This window comes from Mustelus asterias, unplaced genomic scaffold, assembly GCF_964213995.1.
Source record: "Mustelus asterias unplaced genomic scaffold, sMusAst1.hap1.1 HAP1_SCAFFOLD_2264, whole genome shotgun sequence".
NCBI lineage: Eukaryota > Metazoa > Chordata > Chondrichthyes > Carcharhiniformes > Triakidae > Mustelus > Mustelus asterias.
The window spans coordinates 1,864-8,428 of record NW_027592209.1 but is presented as its reverse complement, the minus strand read 5'-3'; positions in this window follow the sequence as shown (position 1 = coordinate 8,428).

Below are 6,565 nucleotides of genomic sequence, written 5' to 3'. Positions count from 1 at the left end.
CTGAGATTTATCTGTATCATTGAAAGCCTGAAGTGACAGACCAAGCCCCAATGGTGCAGGAGGACATGGGGACTGGCAAGAGAGACAGTAAGATGTGAAGTGGACATAAGGAGGGCTACAAAGGGACGCGGATAGGTTGAGTGAGTGGACAAAGGTCTGGCAAATGGAGAATAATGTGGGCGAATGTGAGATTACTGGCAATATTCTGACAGGAAGACTGAAAGGGAAGCTTATTATTTAAACGGTGAGAGGTTGCAGAGGGATCTGGGCGTCCTAGTGCATGAATCACAAAAGGCTAGTATACAGGTACAGCAAGTAAAAGCTAATAGAATGTTATTGTTTACTGTAAGAAGTCTCACAACACCAGGTTAAAGTCCAACAGGTTTTTCTGGTATCACGAGCTTTCGGAGCGCCGCTCCTTCATCAGGTGAGTCGGCGCTCCGAAAGCTCGTGATACCAAATAAATCTGTCGGACTTTAACCTGGTGTTGTGAGACTTCTTAATGTGCCCACCCCAGTCCAACGCCGGCATCTCCACATCATTGTTTATTGTGGCAGGAATTGATTACAAAAGCAGGGAGGTTATGCTTTGGTTGCACAGGGCATTGGTGAGACCACATCCAGAGTATTGTGTTCAATACTGATCGCCTTATTTAAGGAAGGATGTAAATGCGTTGGAAGCAATTCAGGGAATGTTTACGAGACTGTTACCTGGAATGGGGGGGGGGTTGTCTCATCAGGAGAGGTTGGACAGGCTGGGCTTGTGTCCACTAGAGTTTAGAAGAGTAAGAGGCGACTTGATTGAAACGTTGGCCGAAATATTACCGCCTCGCTCGCCCCGAGGCTCCCAGAACGGAATTCTCCATCGGCCTTGGGTGGGATTTTACCAGCCTCACCCGCGTGAGGTCATAAAATACCGGCCATGTGAGATCCAGGGTGGATGTGGAGAGGATGTTTCCTCTTGGCGCCATGGTGGCACTGCTCCCTCACAGCGTCTGGGACCCGGGTTCGATTCCCGGCTTGGGTCACTGTCTGTGTGGAGTCTGCACGTTCTCCCCGTGTCTGCGTGGGTTTCCTCCGGGTGCTCCGGTTTCCTCCCTCAGTCCAAAGATGTGTTGGTTAGGTGGATTGGCCATGCTAAATTGCCCCTTAGTGTCCAAAGATGTGCAGAATAGGTGGATTGGCCATGCTAAATTGCCCCTTAGTGTCCAAAGATGTGCGGGTTTGGTGGATTGGCCATGCTAAATTGCCCTTTAGTGTCCAAAGATGTGCGGGTTTGGTGGATTGGCCATGGTAAATTGCCCCTTAGTGTCCAAAGATGTGCGGGTTTGGTGGATTGGCCATGCTAAATTGTCCTTTAGTGTCCAAAGATGTGCGGGTTTGGTGGATTGGCCATGCTAAATTGCCCCTTACTGTCAGGGGGACTAGCTAGGGTAAATGCATGGGGTTATGGGGATAGGGCCTGGGTGGGATTGTGGTCAGTTCAGACTCGATGGGCCAAATGGCCTCCTTCTGCACTGTAGGATTCTATATAAAAAAAAGAATCTAGAACTAGGGGTCAGTGTTTAAAAATACGGGGTCGCCCATTTAAGACAGAGATGAGGAGAAATGTTTTCTCTCAGAAGGCGATGAGTCTCTGGAACTCTCTTCCTCAGAAGGCAGTGGGAGGCAGAGTCTGTGAATATTTTTAAGACAGAGCTAGATAGATTCTAGATTAACCGGGGTGGGTGAAAGGTTATCGGGGGTCAGCAGGAATGTGGGGTTGAGGTTACAATCAGATCGGCCATGATGTATTGAATGGGGGAACAGACTCGAGGGGCTGAGTGGCCTACCCCTGCTCAGAATTTGTGCATTAGTATGTGTGTAAGTAGACGGGGAGAGGATGAGATGAACTGAGAAGCAATGGTTGGATAGCGAGAAGCTTTGGACTTGAGTAGCCCATCGGTGGTGAGAGTCAAACTCATGAGGGTGAGGTCCTGAGTGAGGTTGGACTGCCCGTTTAAGAATGATGCCACACATTTCGAGACACTAAGTGGAGTAGATGTTTGGAACACCCTCCCACAGACAGCAATTGATGCGGGACGAATTGTTAATTTTAAATCTGATGTTGCAAAGTTGCGTTTGTAAAGATGTAAAGAGCGTAAAAATGCCGGAAGGACAAAACATTGCGTTGGTTCCTTTAAAAGCTGGTGGGTTTTTTTTCAATGCTTGGAGGTTAAAAATGCTAAGTACACACAGAGTCCCAGACTGAAACATTCACATCGAAAAGCAAAGCAGTCGTCTTCACAAGACATGTTTTAAAAAAATTTTTAATTTAGCCAATCAATTTGAAGCAGGCGCTCAGATACCAAGAACCCCATAACATTTGAGTTTGATGTTGTTGACAACATCAGACCAATCCTGTGGTAGGAAAATTGATAGGTCACCACAGGTATAAGAGAGAGTGCAAGGGGGGGGGAAAAAAAAAACAGGAGATAGCAACTGCCACCTCTCAAGCCTCAAGAGGGAGAGAGAGTTAATGCCAGTTGTCCAGAGCTAAGAGTTCTCAGCTTGCAACTCTGCCTGCTTCATGTACGTCTTAAGAGAACGCACCATCTATCCAGCGAAAGGTACCAAATCAGAAAGAACTTACAGAGAAATCAACCGAGAAACTCCAGAAGGTTCCGAAAGACACAAAACCTGGTTGTATATTTTTGAGAGCGACTAAATTCTATTATTTCTTCTTTTGTTAATGAATGGGCATTTATTTGAACAGCAGTGCAATTGAATCTTATTTTATTCGACGTGTTACTTGTTTAGTTAAAGTTCCCGGTTAATTAAATAAATAAATTGTGGAAGCGCGTATGTGGAAGCGCTGGAAAGAGTGCAGAGGAGATTTACCAGGATGCTGCCTGGTTTGGAGGGTAGGTCTTATGAGGAAAGGTTGAGGGAGCTAGGGCTGTTCTCTCTGGAGCGGGGGAGGCTGAGGGGAGACTTAATAGAGGTTTATAAAATGATGAAGGGGATAGATAGAGTGAACGTTCAAAGACTATTTCCTCGGGTGGATGGAGCTATTACAAGGGGGCATAACTGTCGGGTTCGTGGTGGGAGATATAGGAAGGATATCAGAGGTAGGTTCTTTACGCAGAGAGTGGGTGGGGTGTGGAATGGACTGCCTGCAGTGATAGTGGAGTCAGACACTTTAGGAACATTTAAGCGGTTATTGGATAGGCACGTGGAGCGCACCAGGATGATAGGGAGTGGGATAGCTTGATCTTGGTTTCAGATAAAGCTCGGCACAACATCGTGGGCCGAAGAGCCTGTTCTGTGCTGTACTGTTCTATGTTCTAAATTGTTAGGTGTTTATTTTAAAGTGCGTGTGGGGTATTTCTGTGAGTTACCCACTAAACGTTACTGAAGGACAGTTCACACCACCTCGCACACACTTTTAACAGATTACGAGGACGAGGGATTCCTCTTTGGGGGATTCACCGTTAGGTCTCAGAAGGGGCACCACCTCCGCGTCGTAACACTGAGATTGATCGATTTTCATGATCCAAAGGTCTGAAGGGAGTCAGGGCGGATATCTGACGTTAGGTTCGCAGGTCAAGCACAATCTCATTGAATGGTGGGTCAGGCTGGATGGGCCAAATGGCCTGCTACACAGTTCCTATGTATATGTGACTGTTGGTGTACGCGTGTATGCGCTTTTGTATGCGTGTGAATTACTGGTGCCGGAATCTTACCACCGTTCACACTGGTGGGATTTTCCCATCCCCCCCCCCCCCCCCACCCCCCGCCCCCCCCCCCCCCCCCCCGGGGCGAACGGAGATTTGGCCGGCCCCCCCCGCCCCCCCCCCCCCCCCCCCCCCCGGGGCGAACGGAAATTTGGCCGGCCGCCAAATTCTCCGACCTCGCGGGAGGGTGGCGTGAATGGCCGGTAAGATCACACACTTTGTCCGTGTATGGCTGTGTGTACAGGTATATGGCCGGAGTTTTACTGTCCCGCCCGGCACGGGAATCGGAGTGGGCGAGGGGCGAACCATGGAAAAGCCCATTGACCTCGGGCGGGATTTTCTGGTTTCAGGATGAGCGAGGTTGAAAGATCCCGTCCTATGTGCGTATGTACGGGTGTGTGTACATGTGTCTGAATCTGTTACGTATTGTAAAGCAATACATAAACAATAAGGTATAGGAGCAGAATTAGGCCATTCGGCCCAGTAAGTCTGCTCTGCTATTCAATCATGGCCGATGTTTCTCAACCCCATTCTCCCAGCTTTTTCCCGTAACCTTTGAACCCCTTACCAACCTACCCCTTAACAGCCTACCCCAGACCAATGCCTGCAACTCCACATCATCCTTACCAATCAAGAACCTATCTATCTCTGTCTTTAATACACTCAATGACCCGGCCTCCTCTGTGGCAATGAATTCCACAGATTCACCACTCTCCGGCTGAAGAAATTCCTCCTCATCTCGGTTCTAAAGGACCGTCCCTTTACTCTGAGGCTGTGCCCTCGGATCCCAGTCTCTCCGACTAATGGAAACATCTTCCCCACGTCCACTCTACCTACGCTTCTCAGTATTTCATCTCTGTGTGATTAGTCACATGATGTGCTGTGACATCACCAGAGACATTCGCGAGTTTTTTTTAACCTCTTCCATGTTGGACTTCAATCTGGTAACAGCCCTTAAATAAATCTGCATTGAGTTGGTTCAAAACCCAGTGTGTGCTACCTCTTCATCTTTTGTCTTGTTGGTAATTCCAGTCAAAACATCTAATATATAACAGCAAAGTGGCGACGAGGATAAAAGTGTTGATCAGGAAAACAAACTGGTGATGAACGGATAGGTTTCCAACTGGATTCTGAAGTTCTCTTTTCAATTGAAGCCTTGACATCAAGAAGAAAATAAAATCCAGTGCCTCGACTCTTAAAATAAGTTGAGGAAAGCCATCAAAGAACAAAGAAGTACAGCACAGGAACAGGCCCTTCGGCCCTCCAAGCCTGCGCCGATTATGATGCCTGCCTCAACTAAAACCGTGTGCACTTACAGAGTCCGTATCCTTCCATTCCCATCCTATTCATGTGTTCGTCTAGTTGCCCCTTAAATGCCGCTATCGTACCTGCTCCCACCCCCTCCCCAGGCAGCGCGTTCCAAACATTCACCACCCTCTGTGTAAAAGAATTTACCTCGCACATCTCCTCTAAACTTTTCCCCATGCACCTTAAACCCATGTCCCCTAGCACTTGACTTTTCCACCCTAGGAAAGAGCATCTGACTATCCACTCTGTCCATGCCCCTCATAATCTTGTAAACCTCTATCAGGTCACCCCTCAACCTCCGTCGTTCCAGTGAGAGCAAACCGAGTTTATCCAACCTCTCCTCATAGCTAAGACCAGGCAACATCCTGGTAAACTTCTTCTGTACCTTCTCCAAAGCCTCCACGTCCTTCTGGTAGTGTGGCGATAAGGCAGTGAGAAAATATTGTGTAAAGAATGTAGGCTACTAATTTAAAATAAAATAGTGAAAGAAGAATTATAAGTAAAGCCTTCTCTGCTTAGTTGAAAGGAGGTTGATTGTCTACCAAGAAGTATAGAATCCCTACAGTGCAGAAGGAGGCCATTTGGCCCATCGTATTGTTTCTTGCGCGCTATACGCACAAAGCATACCGTTCATAGAGAAGGAAAGGAGAGAGTGCAGAATGTAGTGTTACAGTCATAGCTAGGGTGTAGAGAAAGATCAACTTAATGCAAGGTAGGTCCATTCAAAAGTCTGATGGCAGCAGGGAAGAAGCTGTTCTTGAGTCGGTTGGTGCGTGACCTCAGACTTTTGTATCTTTTTCCCGACGGAAGAAGGTGGAAGAGAGAATGACCTATTCTCTGGACCAGCTGTTGGCTAGCAGTGCAGCAAGATAGACTTTTCCCAAGCATACCTCCAGCGGAGGGTGGCAACTGAACCACTGATAACGATTGTTCCCCACCAGGGATTGTTGCGCCCACTGTTCCAAATAACATTGACACCAGCCATTTTCCAGAAATCGATTGGCCAAATAATAAGTGGCTTCAGCAGTGTCCATTGATATTTGGATGACATTCTAATCACGGGCAAAACTGAAAAGGAACATTTACACAACTTAGAGGAAACACTGCAGTCTCTACATGAAGTACAACCTCTACATGAAGAAAGACAAATGTGAATTTTTCAACCCATCCATCAGTTATCTAGGCCACATAATAGACAAGATGGCCTCTGCGAAGAACCCGAGAGAATGATAGCGACCCCAGATGCAGCAGGATCACAGAACGTGTCATGGTTGTGATCATTTTTAGGGCTAATTAATTGGTACAGAAAGATCATCCCAAACCTTGCAATAGAGTCATAGAATCCCTACAATGCAGAAGGAGCCATTTGGCCCATCGAGTCTGCACTGACAACAACCCATCCCAGGCCCTATCCCCATAACCGTACTCATTTACCCTCCTAATCCTCCTGACACTAAGGGGCAATTTAGCACGGCCAATCAACCTAACCCGCACATCTTTTGGACTGTGGGAGGAAACCGGAGCACCCGGAGGAAACCCACG